Genomic DNA, 17,286 nt, shown 5'->3' with positions numbered 1-17,286 from the left:
CCGAACCACTTGTCTATAGAGTCATAACTTATATCAATTTACAGCAGTAGCGTAGACCAGTCTGAGAATGATGCAGGACAGAACATAGCCCAGTCACCAGGATCCTGTCGGGCAATGTGGGAGACCCACTTTCAAATTGCTTCTCCCCGTTCGACAGAGGGGGAATTGACCTGGATCTCCCACTTCCCATGGGAGTGATCTAATCACTGGGTTAAAGTCTGCAAGGGAAGCAGCACCATTCCCACCTCTTCCATTCCCATCCCTTTTGTCAGTGTGGCCCTACATTGTCTTTGCTTTGACATCAAAAAGTATCCAGGAAGGAAAGGAAATGTTCCATTTCTGGTCATGCTAAATAGTTCCTTCCACCCCACAGGACATTTCTGTCAATGTTTTCAATTTGCCAAACATTTCAGGAGTTTTCAGATTTGGTTCAGGTTGAACTGAATTTGTTTTTCAATGTTTTCTAACCACCCATGAACGCAAAAATCAGCTATTGGCCCAGCTCTAGCCATTTCTCACTCTCCACAACCTGAGCTGTACAATTCCCAGAATCCCTATTCTTCAGAGTCCATAGGACTTACCCGCAGAACTAAGAGTAAGACCTCATAGCGAACCTGCTCCTGTGGTATAAACATCGAGTGTTCGATATGACTTTTTCTTTCTGTTTAATTTATATGATCGAGAAAACTCACCCTTTCATATTATTTTGTATTCAGTTCAGTGCAGATTCTCACAGAGGATGCACACACACCACGTTCTCTTTTGGATATGTTACCCTTGTTCTTACTTATTTTGTTGCTCCCTTAACTTAAAGGCCATTTTGATGGAAATCACCTTTCTCCTCCACATGCGTGGATACAAACCAGGCGACAATCTACACAACAACCCCACAGAGGACGTAAAGGGCTGCAGAGGATCAGGAGGGTGCAAGGTGCAAAACTCCCTTTGTTTCAGCCATAGAAATCACACACTTCATACTTGCAACTGCATAACCAAACCAAACCCACCACAAAGCAGAAGGAGATAGATTTGATTCCCCCCTCTTCTTTCCCAGTACAAATACATCTATGCTTTCAAAGTGTTATGCAGACAAAACTACACAGGATCGTTTCACGGGACAAGACAAGATGTCACGTGTATTATAATACAATTTGATTTATGACCAATAACTAATATCTAATACCTATGTATACATACACACACACACACACACACACACACATCAAATGTTCTGCAGCTGCTAGATAGTTACCATTCCTGAATGTAGCTTGAGTTCGTGGCTTGGGTTCATAGCTTGTGGCGGCTAACTGGCCAGGAAAGCCAGGCACAAGGAAGAACTGGGCCTCTGTTGGGCATGCACCAATGCCCTTCCCTGTTGGCAGCAGAATGTTACCCTCCAAAGTGATCCATCTCACCCACCCTTTTTGTAGGCTTTAGTTTGAATCCAGAGTCTATATGTCTTGATGTGTCACACTGCCTTTGGGTTTCGTGTGATTGATCACCCACAAATTGCAGACATGACTTTCAGCCTAGGAACTGGCTTTGATGTTTCTTCAATTATACTTTTGTTCTTTTCTTTTGAGGGTGGACTCTTCTTGCTTTGTCAGGGCTGTTGTCTGCATCTTCAGCCATTGGTGTTTACACTTTATTTCATCAGGACAGTCTGGGCAGGAGGTTGATTCCATCATCCATATATACCTCATTCACACATCTAAACTACACTAATAAGATTACAGCAGCATTTTGCAAAAATCAAGGTTGCAGCAAGCTTTTACAAAATGGATTGAGCATTTTAAAATGGAGTTTGGGACAAGTTAAAATGGAGTTTGTGTTACAATATGGACAAGCGTAAGGAATGGCAAACAGTGAACAGAAGTTACAATGTTGAAACAGTGTAAGTTTCAGCTATTTAAGCAGCTATTGGATTGAAAGTGAAACTCAATTAGCCAGTTATTGGGGTACCTGGTTCAATGAATGAATGTAGTTTCATTCATAAAACTTTATTTTTGAAGTTATATTAATAAAGTGAACAATTAAAAACAATTTCATTGATCAGTTCTACAGAAGCACGTCACAAATATTCACACATCTGAAACAGGTGCCTCCTGGAATTTTGACGGGGTAATAGCCTAATAAAGCCCTGATTTTAGTTGGGGCCTGCAGGCCTTGTTGGAATACAAACAAATTCATAATAACAATATAATAATGAAGAATACTCCCACGGGCTTTGCAAACTTACATTGCAATGGGATGGGAATTGAATTCACCTGTTTCCACTCCCCATCACTAAACCAGTACTGAGTTAAACAGATTCAAGATTTGGTTAGGAGTTTATTCATTGCTCTCCTCAGGGCGTCCTTCACCTCCGTGTTCCTCAGGCTATAGATGAGAGGGTTCAACATGGGGATCACCAGTGTGTAAAACACTGAGGCCACTTTGTCCGTGTCCATGGAATAGCTGGAGGGGGGACGTAAATACATGAAGAGGAGGCTGCCATAAAACAGGACCACCGCAGTCAAGTGGAAAGAGCAGGTGGAGAAGGCTTTGCGACGGCCCACAGCAGAGCTGATCTGCAGGATAGTGGAGGTGATATAGACATAGGAGAGGAGGATGGCCACAAATCTGCTCCCTGTAATGCACAACATGAAAGCAAACATCATAATCTCATTGATGCGGGTGTCAGAACAGGAGAGCGCCAGCAGAGGGGGGATGTCACAGAAGAAATGATTGACGATGTTGGAGCTGCAGAATGACAGCCGAAATGTAACACATGTGGGAATCACTGAATCCACCAACCCCACAGCGTACACCCCAGCCACCAGCTGTTTACAAAGCTGCCTGGACATGGTGACCGTATAGAGCAGTGGGTTACAGATGGCCACATAACGGTCATACGCCATCACAGCCAGCAAGAAGCCCTCAGAATCTGCAAAAGCGATAGAGAGAGACATTTGCACAGCGCAGGCCGTGTAAGAAATGCTTTTCCTCTCGGCTAAGAAATTCAGCAGCATCTTGGGGGAAATTGTCGAAGAAAGGCAGAGGTCACAGAAAGACAAATTCCTGAGGAAAAAGTACATGGGGGTGTGGAGTCGGGGATCAATTGTGATTAACAATATTATCCCCCCGTTCCCCACCAGGGTGATACCATAAATCAGTAGGAACACCACAAACAGGGGGACCTGCAGCTCTGGACGATCTGTCAGTCCTGAGAGAATGAACTCAGTTGCCTCCGAGTGATTTCCCTTTTCCATCTCCTCTGAACAGAGATCAGGCAGCTATTGAGATGTGGGCATGTGAATGGTGCAGAAAACCTGCCCCTTCTCTGTAATGAAAGAAGTGAAGATAAACAGAGATCAGTTTCTTAATGAACATCAATACCCACTCCGGGAAGGGCTTAGTCCACAGAGCCAGATGTTCACAGCTGGTCATTCCAGGTGTTCGATAAAATGCAGACACTGTGCAAATATAATGACACTTCAGATTCATCATGTCCCACACAAAAACACTCCTGTTCACTCATCCAAAGAGAAAACAGTGACTTGTGACTCTGCTGTGAGAGAATCAGTCTGAAGGGATTATTCCTTATCTAAAGAAGGGGTGTGAGTGAAGGAGCGTCAATCTTTACACCGGCTTTGGGCAAGGGGAGCTCTGTGGCTTGGCATGTTGGTTTGGCATAAAGTTGCTCACTGTGCTAATTAAGCTTTTTGGCATTTACTTGAGTCTGTATGAAAACCCAGAGACATAATGGAAAGCTCTGGCTTCAGTGACTAGGTAATTGCCTATTTTTCCAACCAAGGACGTCGCTCCTTTAGCTGAAGGGGTCGGAGTTGTTGCTGAGAGATTAAGTGCTGGAGGCCTGGAATTGAATAGCTGCTGATCCCCATGGTGTCTGCGTGTGTGTGTGACTGTAAAACAGGACAATAGCACGTACCTGCTGAGAAGAGACAGAGAGATGTGGTGGCATTTCCCCATCCATAGAGACTACCAGTTTGGAGCATTCGGGAAGTTTTATACTGAGATGTGTGATCTATGGCACATGATTCCTGAAGCAACTGGGAACACCTGAGCTCAGAGAGCCATAACACCTAATTAAAGCATTCAGTGAACCAAAGCCATCTTGGTGTAATTGGTGCCCTGGGGATTAATTTGTCCCACTCTTTCCTATTGTGTTATTAAATGATGCAATTTCTACCAGAGTTACAGAGTATGAGGTGAGGGGTATATTTCATCCTGCTGTTTTCAGTGCAAGCCAAGTACTGTGTAGACCTGATCCACAAAGGCGGTTTGTTTATTTTTTTGTGTGGAGACCAAAATCTTTTTTGTTAGGAAATACCATAGGGGTGCATCCGATACCACACAGCACCAATCTCTTCCATGTTCCTGGCTCCCAGGCTGGACGACGTCCCCCATGATGCATGATGGTCTCTCCTCTTGCTGAACGGCCGTGGAACATCACCAGAGTCCCACAGCCATGGTTTAGGGAGGAGAGCAGTTTGGTATTTTGATGGAAAGCTTATAATTTCCAGGGAAAAGATAATTTCATGGAAAAAATAGTTGAAAGGAAAATCCAATTACCCATCAAAAGGCTTCTCAAGAAAAAAATTCAAGGAGTTTCACAAGAAATTTCGAATCAAAGGAACAGAAAGTTAGATACAGGTGAAACGTATTAATTATTTGCAGCTGTAGCTTATAGCTGTTCAGTCATTCGTGGTTTCAGAATCACATCATTGTCCTGGCCCCAATAGTCGAATGTAAAACCTGTAAGACATGTAAGAGTACTCCAGATTATCGAGCATTTACAGCATGCCAATCACCATGGTATCCAATGTCCTTCCCTTGCTAGGTTACTCTCCTAAAGGTAGAAAAAGTCGGTTCACTCATTTTTGCCTGATGGAGACCACAGGATGACCAGAGGAGCTCAGGAGGAAACCACAGCATGCTCTGGACTTCTGCAGGTCACAAACTATCCCTCTTGCATGCATATTATCGGCACACAGAGATCAGCGCTAACATGCTAAATAAATCTACGCGTCAACTCAAAATAGTCATGCTCTCACCGCAAATATTAATACATTTTTGATAATGTATGTGAATTTATAATATTACACTGTATCATGTTATTAAAAACATGTTGCAAACTGAGGTGGGCAAACTGGTTTGTCTTAAACAAGGAAACGTGCTCTGCTTAATTTTGTTTTGAAACAGTAACCAGTCAAGCAGGAAGGGAAACAAAGGTAGCCTAAAAAGGTGAGGAAAAAGCTGCAGGGAACATCCTTCTACATAGAGTTTTGTCTTCCGGTAACCAGGTGGAAATGTTTCTTAAAGGGGGATAGGATGATAAAAAGAAGAGGCAGACATCCCAAGGTACCTCTCTCTCTCTCTCTCTCTCTCTCTCTCTCTCTCTCTCTCTCTCTGCTCATTGATTTACTGCATCTGAAGGGACAAAGGAAGCAGTCTTTGGACTGGGGGAGGGGTCCTGACATGAAATTTGGTCAGTAAGACTGCTGAAAGCATGTGGTGAGGAAACTTTTGCTTTGAATTTCACATCTTTTCTTCACTTAGGCACAAGTTGCCTTTCTAGCTTTATCTTTCTTGTAACCATGTCTGAATTCAATGGCTCCTTATTTGCACTCAGTTAAAATCTCTCTTTGTGGTCAATAAACTTTCTTTTTTTGTTTTATCTAGTCCAGTGCGTTTAAATAGACGTGTCTGAGAAGCTAACTTGCAGGCTTGTTAGTGCTATTAAAGAAATAATGGACAATGTAGCTTGTATTGTCCAGGAGAGGACTGGGCAGCACAGGACGTACATTTCTGGAGGGAAATCGAAGACTGGGGAGTGTGTTGGGGTCACCCTGCAGTATAACCAAGGGAGCTGAGAGCCTGAATGTAACCCAACTATTCCTGGCCAGGCTGCAGTTACACACACACGCTCAGGGTGTGATTTGCGTGCCAGGCGGTGGTTTGTGAGTGGCCTAGGTGGAAGCCACTTCAGCAAGGCATTGCAAGATTGTGACACAGCTGCTGATTAGTCTGGGTTGGACCCTGGTATGTCACAGCCACCAACCTAGAAAATATCCCAGTAACAGCAAAGGTGCGGTGCTGACAGCAGTGTTCAATTGACATAAAAGGGTGAAGTCGCCACAGGGATGGGCCCATGCACTGATCCGTGGCTGCAGATGCACAAGGACATTGCTGTCATCTCCTCCCCACAAGGAGATGCCTGGCAGGCCCAGTGATGACTCTTCCCTTCTTCCCTATGTTAGCAGAAATGATCCACTCTGGGTCTTCGGGGTTGGCTGGTATTATCAGCGCTCCAGCGCATATCGGTGCCCCCTTTTACTAAGTGGTGACAACCTGTGAGGCATTGCAGGGTCGATTGTATTAGGAGGAAAAATTGATGATCCAAGTCAGGTATATTCTTTGGTATAATCCTTGGAGGAGGGGTTACAAAGAATGTACGCAAAGTCCTGCTTCCCTGAACACCTGTCGAAAAAACCTGCAGCCAACAATCTCTGTATTCAGAAACTCCTAACTCTGTCACTCCAGGTCTGTGCCCAGGAAACGCATTGCCCCTACTTCCTCTAAGACTCATGCTCATAACTCCTCCTCCTGGCTTTCTGCCTCCTGTGACCCAGAGGTGCCTGGGGCACTCCTCACTGAAAATGCCAAGGTCAGGACAGGCCGCAAAAAGGAGGATATTCCCCAAACTGGTGGTTAACAATGAAGATCTCTGCAGCATCTCTGCAGAAGCTGCTGAAAAATAGCTCCGAGCAGGACAGCTCTGTCCCGATTACTCTTTTCTTCATTTTATTTATTTCCTATAATTTACAGTGAGTGAAACAGAGTTTAGGAATAAAACTGCAAAGCAACATGTCTGGGGCGGGGGGGGGGACAGGATAGGACAAGAACGGATGGACTTCAATTGCAGAAAGGTTGGTTTAGGTTGGACATTAGGTAAAACATCCCATCAGTGAGAGTGGCTATGCACTGGATTAACTAGTCTAGGAAGGTTGTGGAATCTCCACCATTGGAGATTTTTAAGAGCAGGTCAGACAAATACCTGCCAGGGATGGTCTAGATAATACTTAGCCCTGCCATGAGTGCACGGGAGTGGACTAGATGACCTCTCAAGGTCCCTTTGAGTGGTATGATTCTATGATCTTAAAAGGAGCCCTGCACTGGGAGGAGTGGGGACACCAGCCTTAGCCGTGGGCAAGGCAAGGGACACGCACCTGCTTCCACCTGATGTTCAGCTCCACTGTACCCCCCAAAACATGCACACAGATACTGCCCACTGCACACCAAGCACACACACACACACACATAATGCCCACTAAACACACACACACAGTGCCCACTTCATACAACACACACAGTGCCAACTGCACATCAAACACACACACACAGGCTCACACAGAGCTCAGTCAGAATGCAGAATAATCTCTACTGGGAAGCTGGGACAGCTGCAATATTTCCAACGAGCCTGAACAAAAGAACTTAAGGGGATTTTGCTGCCCTGGCAGGGAGATAGGACTAAAATTCCCAACTGGTCTTTAAATAAATTTAAATACCTTTAAGTAAACGTATGAGTCAACTAGAAATGCTCTCACTGCAAATAGTAATACAATATTTGCTGACACTGGAAAGGAGAGTAAAAGGCATTCACTCCGGCTTCTACAATTTCTCTGGAATCTCCACTCTTAATTTGAATAATATTTCACACACAAAAAACAGTAAAAATAAGTAATAAAGCGACACAGACGGCAAAACAAAGCCACAAGCAAGTAACAACACTGAAAATACGAAGGGAAGGAAAACATCAAGTGGTTGGTGATGGGTATTTTAAATGAGTGTTTAGGACCTACACTGTGGAAGTGCAACAGAGCTCTGTAGAAACAGGTGAAGTTCTCCTGGTTTCACATTGTGTGTGTCACCAACTCAAAAACTTGGAGTAGACTGACTCACTATGTTTTTACATGCGCTGCAGGACAACAACACATGGCTTTGGAGTTTGCAGAGAGATCCCCACTTCGAAGAGCTTGCAGATAAGGTCTTTATCCTACAAAACACCTAGCAGCTTCCTCACCAAACCTAGTGCTGCTTGCTACTTATGAGTCAATGGGAGTTCTCTGAAGAGCCAAAACTATCCCAGATAGCAAAGATCTGGCCTTAATGGTTTCCAATACCTCTCCCCAAACAAATGCGAAAACTTAATGGAAATCACTTGTCTAGACAAGTGATTTCCATTCTGTTTTAGCCTTTGTTTAGGGAGAGCGGGGTCTCTCCTGCACCGCAGCAGCCACTGAGCTGGGGCTGGGAAGGAGGGCCATCTCTCCCCGGCACCCGCTGCCCTGGAGCTGGAGAGAGTCAAGTCTCTTTCCAGCCAGTGCAGCCCTGCACGTCCCAATTTCCCCTCACTCCCCATCTCACTCCACTGCTCCCTCACCTACTCCCAACTCCTCCCAAGGCCACCACCCATCTTACACGTGCATCCTCTCCAGGGTCCAGGCACCTAATTAGGTGCATTACCCTTCACTGCCTCGTGCGTGGTCACCCAGGCACACACCTGAAAGGGAACTGTGGAAATGACCCTTCTGAATGGAATCACTATTATAAAAATGGCCTGTTGGATGATGGTGGTGCAGGTTTTGACAGATGAGAGGAAGAGCTTGATTTTTATGGTTTCACACGCAAAGAGTAGCCTTCACCTTTCCAGGCAAATGCCTTTTATTTCACAGGAAAAGAGCAATTCAAGAATGACAAATAGTAAAGTCCCCGTGAAAGAGGGCACAATTTAATTTCTGTGCCCTTCCATGCTGGGATCTCTTCAATGCATGGCCAGGGATTTCATCTTGTGAAATGACCCAGTTGTAACACTAACAGCTCCTATGCATTGCAAATATCCATTCTCTTCCTACAGGTCTCAGGACTTGGTTGCTTCTGAAATAGAGATGAGCCCTTCCTGCACAATCTCCTGCATGGAGATGTTGCTAGTGGAAGCCTCTTGTCCCTGCCCAGCAACCTGGTGAAGCTAAGGAAGAGAGAATGTGCATCCTCCCCTGCCTTATAGTGACATCACACGGGCATCATTGGACCTTCTACATTCCTCAACTTGTGCCTCCTGAGGATGCCCAGGGCTTGTCTGCACTGTGCCTAGGTCTGCTGGATATGGATAGACTTGCTTAAAGAGGTAACCATAACATGGACACTACCCATGAGACCACATCCCCTGCTGCTGTCAATGGATGCCTCTCCCTGGGAGTCATTGGGCCAGATTCACAGATGGTGTAAATCACCATTGCGCTGTGGTTTTTGGGAGGTGGGAGGGATGGGAGTGAAGAGTTTCATGGCGATAGAATAAATTCACATTCCCACAGACTTTAAAGGGTGTTACTGTGCAATCTAGGGGTTGTTCCCATGGAATTTGTTCTGATTGTGCTGCTGATTACATAGGGCTATGGGTGTGGCTACACCTGTTTGGTATGCTTCACAGACAGGAGTCCTCTCGCATTCTAGGTTTCATATCTCCAAATAGCTGACTTTTTTCTCTTGTATTTGGGAGAGTGTAACTTGTGGTGGGGGTGGAATTGTTTGTGTGGATTTTTGTTTTGTTTTGTTAGTTTTTTAAAGTATGCCTTCTAATGTATCATTTGAAAACTCATAATTTGCTGATCAGTATTGTCCTGATAAGATACATGTGGCAACATTGTATGTAAAGTTATAAGATTACATTGTATGGTGTTTTCTGAAAACATCCACTCAATGTGCAGCGGTAGTCAAAGAAGTGAACAAACTGTTGGGAATCATTATGAAAGGGATAGATAATAAGACAGAAACTATAATATTGCCTGTATATAATATCTTGAATACTCCCACATCTTGAATACTGCATGCAGATGTGGACGCCCCATCTCTAAAGAGATGAATTGGAAAAGGTTCAGAAAAGGGCAACCAAAATGATTAGGGCTATGGAATGGCTTCTGTATGAGGAGACATGAATAAGAATGGGACTTTCTAGCTTGGAAAATAGATGACTAGGGAGGGAGGGGTATGATAGGGGTCTACCAAATCATGACTGGTGGAGAGAAAGTAGATAAGGAAGTGTTATTTACTCCTTCTCATAACACAAGAACTAAGGGCCACAAAATGAAATGAATGGCAGTAGGTTTAAAACAAACACAAAGAAGTATTTTTTCACACAATGCACAGCCAACCTGAGAAATCCTTGCCAGAGAATATTGTGAAGGCTAAGACTATAAGAGGGTTCAAAAAAGAACTAGATACATTCATGGAGGATAGGTCCATCAATGGCTATTAGCCAGGCTGGGCAGGGATGGTGTCCCTAGCCTCTCTTTGCCAGAAGCTGGGAATGAGCGACAGGGGATGGATCACTTGATGATTCCCTGTTCTGTTCATTCCCTCTGGGGCACCTGGCATTGGCCACTCTCAGAAGACAGGACACTGGTCCAGATGGACCTTTGCTCCAACTCAGTATGGCCATTCTTATGTTCTTAAGTTCTTATTAATACATTTCATACTGAGGTTGGCAAACGGGTCTATCTTTGACAAAGAAATGCGTGCTCTGCTTAATTTTATATTTAAGCAGTAAACAGAGGTATCAAGCAGGAATTGAAACCAAAGAAGCTCAAAAAGATGAGGAAAAAGCAGCAAGGAAACATCCTTGCACAAGGACATTTTGTCTCCTGCTAACCAGGTGGAGATGTTTCTCAAAAAGGAGATAGGACTATAAAAAGAAGTGGCAGACAGTCCTATGCACCTCTCTCTCTCTCTCTCTCTGCCTGTTTATTCACTGCATGTGAAGGGATACAGGAAGCAGCCATTGGACTGGGGGAGGGGTCCTGATCTAAGAAGTTTGGTCAGTAAGACTGCTGAAAGCATATGGGGATAAAACCTTTGCTTTGAGTTTCACATTGTTTGTTAAGTTAGGCACAAGTTGCATTTTAGCTTTATTTTTCTTGTAACCATGTCTGACTTCTATGCCTCATTATTTGTACTCGCTTAAGTTTATTGACTACACAGATAGATTTTATTTTATTGGTTATCTAATCCAGTGTGTTTAAACTGAAGTGTCTGGGAAACCTGCATTCCTTAAGGAGTCCTTCACCTCCATGTTCTTCAGGCTGTAGATGAGGGGGGGGGGGTTCACCATGGGGATCTCCAGCATGTAAAATGCTGAAATCATTTTGTCCTTGTCCATGGAATAGCTGGAGGTGGGGCGTAAATACATGTAGAGGAGGGTGCCATGAAACATGACCACTGAGGTCAAGTGGAAAGTGCAGGAGGAGAAGGCTTTGCGCCGGCCCTTGGTGAAGTAGATCTGCAGGATGGTAGAGATGATATAGACATAGAAGAGGAGGACAGTCACAAGGCTGCTCACAACAATGCAGCACATGAAAGCAAACATCACAATCTCATTGATGTGGATGTTACAACAGGAGAGCACCACCAGTGGGCGGATGACACAGAAGAAATGTTTGATGATGTTGGAACTCCAAAATGACAGCTGAAATGTTCAACATGTGTGTATCATTGAATCTACCAACCCCACAGCGTACACCCCAGCCACCAGCTGTTTACAAAGCTGCCTGGACAGCACATGTGATTTGTAGCGTACCTTCACAAAGGAATCCCTTCAATAGCTAAAAAGTCAGTATTGAAGCCAAGGAGAGGTATCCTCCGTGCAGTTGAATGTAAAGGAGAAGACGGCATTGCTGTATAGAATGAGGGGCTGAGTCGTCATTCTCTTACATACAGGTTTTACACCACTCTTACTCAATTGCTATGTGAGGACAAGATTGTCTAGTGGATTGGGCACTTGCTGCGCACTCTGGACTTTGGGGCTCAGTTCCTGGCTCAGCTGCAGACATCCGAGGTCATATAAGGATAGACATATTTCTCTGAGCCTCAGCTTGTCATCTGTAAAACGGGGATAATACAGCCAGAGATGTTGTCAAGATACAAACATTAAAGATTGTGAGGTTGTCATAAATATAAAGGGAAGGGTAAACCCCTTTAAAATCCCTCCTGGCCAGAGGTAAATTCCTCTCACCTGTAAAGGGTTAAGAAGCTAAAGGTAACCTCGCTGGCACCTGACCAAAATGACCAATGACGAGACAAGATACTTTCAAAAGCTGGGAGGAGGGAGAGAAACAAAGGGTCTGTGTGTCTATATTCTGTCTTTGCCGGGGATAGACCAGGAATGGAGTCTTAGAACTTTTAGTAAGTAATCTAGCTAGGTACGTGTTAGATTATGATTTCTTTAAATGGCTGAGAAAAGAACTGTGCTGAATAGAATAACTATTTCTGTCTGTGTATCTTTTTTGTAACTTAAGGTTTTGCCTAGAGGGGTTCTCTATGTTTTGAATCTAATTACCCTGTAAGGTATCTACCATCCTGATTTTACAGGGGGGATTTCTTTATTTCTATTTACTTCTATTTTTATTAAAAGTCTTCTTGTAAGAAAACTGAATGCTTTTTCATTGTTCTCAGATCCAAGGGTTTGGGTCTGTGGTCACCTATGCAAATTGGTGAGGCTTTTTATCCAACATTTCCCAGGAAAGGCGGGGTGCAAGTGTTGGGAGGATTGTTCATTGTTCTTAAGATCCAAGGGTCTGGGTCTGTAGTCACCTAGGCAAATTGGTGAGGCTTTTTACCAAACCTTGTCCAGGAAGTGGGGTGCAAGGTTTTGGGAAGTATTTTGGGGGGAAAGACGTGTCCAAACAGCTCTTCCCCAGTAACCAGTATTAGTTTGGTGGTGGTAGCGGCCAATCCAAGGACAAAGGGTGGAATATTTTGTACCTTGGGGAAGTTTTGACCTAAGCTGGTAAAGATAAGCTTAGGAGGTTTTTCCTGCAGGTCCCCACATCTCTAACCTAGAGTTCAGAGTTGGGGAGGAACCTTGACAGAGGTGATGGGAGGTACTGTGGTGATGAGGCCAGACAAGGACCTGAACACATTTATGAACCTTCACAGCAGCCTTATAAAGCAGGCAAGAATGATTACCCCCATTCAGAGGTGGGTCAAGTGAGGCAGAAAGAGTTTAGGGCCCTGTCATAAATATAAAGTGAAGGGTAAACCCCTCTAAAATCTCTCCTGGCCAGAGGAAAAATCCTCTCACCTGTAAAGGGTTAAGAAGCTAAAGGTAACTCGTTGGCACCTGACCAAAATGACCAATGAGGAGACAAGATACTTTCAAATGCTGGTAGGAGGGAGAAAAACAAAAGGTCTGTGTCTGTCTGTGTGATGCTTTTGCCGGGGACAGAACAGGAATGGAGTCTTAGAACTTAGAAAGTAATCTTGCTAGATATGTGTTAGATTATGATTTCTTGAAATGGCTGAGAAAATAGCTGTGCTGAATAGAATGAATATTCCTGTCTGTGTGTCTTTTTTGTAACTTAAGGTTTTGCCTAGAGGGATTCTCTATGTTTTGAATCTAATTACCCTGTAAGGTATTTACCATTCTGATTTTACAGAGATGATTCTTTTTTACTTCTATTAAAAGTCTTCTTGTAAGGAAACTGAATGCTTTTTCATTTTTTTAAGATCCAAGGGTTTGGGTCTGTGGTCACCTATGCAAATTGGTGAGGATTTTTACCAAACCTTCCCCAGGAAGTGGGGTGCAAGAGTTGGGAGGATTTTGGGGGGACAGATGTTTCCAAACTACGTTTTTTCAGGAACCCAGATAAAGTTTGGTGGTGGCAGTGGAAGGGTAAAATAGTTTGTACCTTGGGGAAGTTTTAACCTAAGCTGGTAAAAGTAAGCTTAGGAGGTTTTCATGCAGGTCCCGACATCTGTACCCTAGAATTCAGAGTGGGGAAGGAACCTTGACAGGCCCACTCTTCCATAGCTGTCCAAGAGAGACTCATAATTAGCAGATCCCTTTGAGAATGCTGCCTCCGGTTCTTCAGAATGCAAAGAGGCAAATATGTTTTATATGCCATGAAAGATTATTTTATTATACACAAATCCATTCATTCTTAAATAGATGTGATAGATATATCAATAGACAGATGTCAGCAGCAAATCAGCAAAGTGAAAATAACACTGCTAAAATTGTCCCTATAGATAGATAGATAGATAGATAGACGGGGTGTCTGGGGATAGATAGATAGATAGAGAGGGTGTCTCGGGATAGATGGATAGATGGAAAGATAGAGGAGGTGTCTGGGGATAGATAGATGGATGGACAGATAGATACATAGATAGAGGGGGTGTCTGGGGATAGATAGATAGATAGGTAGATAGATAGATAGATAGATGATACTTCACTCCAGGGTTCACAGATAATTCCACTCTCTGTCTATCTACCTACTTTTACTGCAGGTGTCAGCAAACACCAGAGCACTTTATGAGTTCTTTAACATTGCGCATCTTGGTGTTAAAGGGCTGAGGGAGTGGACTGTCCAAACACTCAGCATTGTTGATCTTAGCCTCAGTAAGCAAAGGGCCTTGAAATTGAAAGGCTCTGTAACCCGTTCTACTCATAATCAGGGACATGCACAGGCATCTAAATGTAACTATTTTGGGGGGACACTTTAAATACTGACCCCCCACTCCCCCATTCCTCCAGGCCCTGCTGCCTCCCCCACCCCTTTAGCTCCTGTTGCCTCCCTGGGATCCCCACCCATCCTCCCAACATCCCGCTGCCTCCACCCCCCATTGTCCCGGGCTCCGAACACTTACTGGTGGCTGCGGGCGAGAAAGGGACAGGGCTCCCTGGGCCCCCTAGCAGAACTCTGCCGCCAGCCCGGCTTCCCTGTTCTGGGTGCCATCTAGTGGGGCTCAGCGGGAGTGCGAGCTGGAGTGCCGTTCCCAGGGACATCTCCCCAGTCATGGTCAGCCCGACTTCCACCCTGGCAGAAAGGGGGGAAGAGCGGGGGGAGGAGGGAATCTTGGGGCTGAGACCAGTGCAGAAGCTGCAGGCAGTGGCAGAGATTCTGGGGGGCCCGTGCCCCTGCTTCTCCCACGTTCTGCACGCCCCGGCTCATCATCATCATCGCTTGACACCGTGACCGAGACACAAAATTTAACTAGAAGAGGGGGAAACTTTCCATGCATAGTTTTAGACATGTTTTTTTTTACCAGGAATCGGGCACCATGTCGGAGGAGGAGATGGTAAAGTGGTCAGGAGCGACTCTTGAAAATGGGAGGGGGCACCAACAGGAAACTGTGGGGGCTTGTGTGGGCAGCTGTGAAAAAAGGGCACCTGACCCAGTTTGTCCCTCCCACACGTCGCCGCTGAAAGTCTTGATATTGAAATGATTCAATCAACCCAAAATGAATATTTCTTCGGCCGACGTTTTGAATTCACCAATATTTTTGGTGGTTTTTGGTTTGGGTGAAGCGGAATTTTTTTTTTTCCAGCAAACTGAAAAATTAGTTCCGGGTCCAGCGCTATCCACGTCCCATTCACCATGCCCTGAGCTATAACGTTCCCTGAATCCCTGCTCTTCAGAGTCTAGAATATTTTCCAGGAGACCTAAAAGCAAGAACTCACAGTAAACATGGTGATGGGGTGTAAATATGTTGTGTGGGGTATGACTTTTTTCCTGTTTATTTCACTTTTACAAAAAATGCCATCCCGCCTCCCCACCCCCAGATGCCATTTTGCTATTCAGTTCACTGTCCCAGAGGTTTTGGAGGGGTACCGGGTTAGTCTGTATCAGTAAAAACAAGGAGGAGTCCTTGTGGCACCTTCGAGACTAACAAATTTATTTGGGCATAAGCTTTCGTGGGCTATAACCCACTTCATCAGATGCATGGAGTGGAAAATACAGTAGGCAGGTATAAATACACAGCACATGAAAAGATGGGAGTTGCCTTACCGAGTGCGGTGGTCAGAGCGAATGAGGCCAATTCAATTAAGGTGGATGTGGCCCATTCCCAACAGTTATTTGCAAGTTGACATGAAGGGGTGAATATCAACAGAGGGAAAATTACTTTTTGTGGTGCTAACGAGGCCAATTCAATCAAGGTGGATGTGGCCGAGCCCCAGCAGTTGACAAGAAGCTGTGAGTATCAACAGAGGGAAAATTATGTTTTGTAGTGACCCAGCCACTCCCAGTCTTTATTCAGGCCTAATTTGATGGTGTCAAGTTTGCAAATTAATTCCAGTTCTGCAGTTTCTCGCTGAAGTCTGCTTTTGACGATTTTTTCTTGAAGAATGGCCACTTTTAAGTCTGTTATTGAGTGTCCAGGGAGATTGAAGTGCTCTCCTACTGGTTTTTGAATGTTACAATTCTTGATGTCTGATTTGTGTCCATTTATTCTTTTGCATAGAGACTGTCCGGTTTGGCCAATGTCCATGGCAGAGGGGCATTGCTGGCAGTGTCCACAAACAGTGCACTTTACAATGAAACTTTACATTTGTTCTTACGCGTGTTGTTGTTCTCTTAACCTAAAATAAAGGCCATTCTGACTGAAAGCCTCTTTCCATGCTTGGTGCATGGACAACAAGCCAGGTGACAATCTCTACAACTGATTTGGACCGCACAGAACACATGAAGGACAGCAGAGAACCTGCACGGTGTGTGAACTTCCCTTTGGTTCAGCCACAGAAATCCTGCACTCCACACTTGTCACTGTCTAATGAAACCAACTCCACGTCAAAGGAGAGGGAGATGGATTAGGTGCCCTATTTCTCTCCCAACACAGACAATTGCGTACTTGCAAAGCACATCACATATATTTGTATATTTATACATGTAACCCTAACAACCCCTCAGTGCCCACTGGCAAAGAGTCCAATGTCATGATAAGCAACTCCTGTCAGCCCTGACAAATTCACTACACCTAACGCGTTGATGTGATGGTATTTCTCTATAAAGAACAACGGGTAAGGAATCAAATGAAAATTGATATCATACCGGTCTTCATACTCATTGTGTGATGTAACAATTAGAAAGCTATGGATATGTACTAACAATATGCTCAAATGACGAAACCAGGCAGGGCTGGTAAACAAGTTTCTCCAAGACAAAGAAATGTCGGTTTGCCTTGTGACCCTGACAGACCACATGCCAGCTCATGCCAAAGCTGAACGAAGACAACTACAAAGCTGGAACCAGTCTGGCTCCCCTGTGTCTTTGTATTGTTAAAATAGGCATGAGAATTATAGGACTGTGTTTAGAGTTTAGAGGTTATGAAATGCTTGTAAGTTTCTGCCAGCATTCATCTCACTTATAGTGCCTCTATCCCATGTATGTTATTAGGTTATATTAAAGTGCTTGTAACAGGAAATCACCAGACAGGAGGAAAGCATGAACA

At 44.4% G+C, this 17,286-nt stretch overlaps 2 pseudogenes; both read right to left on the bottom strand.

The window, feature by feature from the left end:
• Positions 1-808: 808 nt before the first annotated feature.
• Positions 809-3,263, bottom strand: LOC122461355 (annotated as a pseudogene).
• A 7,814-nt stretch (positions 3,264-11,077) lies between these two features.
• Positions 11,078-15,017, bottom strand: LOC119566501 (annotated as a pseudogene).
• Between the last annotated feature and the right edge of the window lie 2,269 nt (positions 15,018-17,286).

This window comes from Chelonia mydas, chromosome 6 (genome assembly GCF_015237465.2).
Source record: "Chelonia mydas isolate rCheMyd1 chromosome 6, rCheMyd1.pri.v2, whole genome shotgun sequence".
Taxonomy (NCBI): Eukaryota; Metazoa; Chordata; order Testudines; family Cheloniidae; genus Chelonia; species Chelonia mydas.
This window is presented reverse-complemented; position numbering and strand designations above follow the sequence as displayed.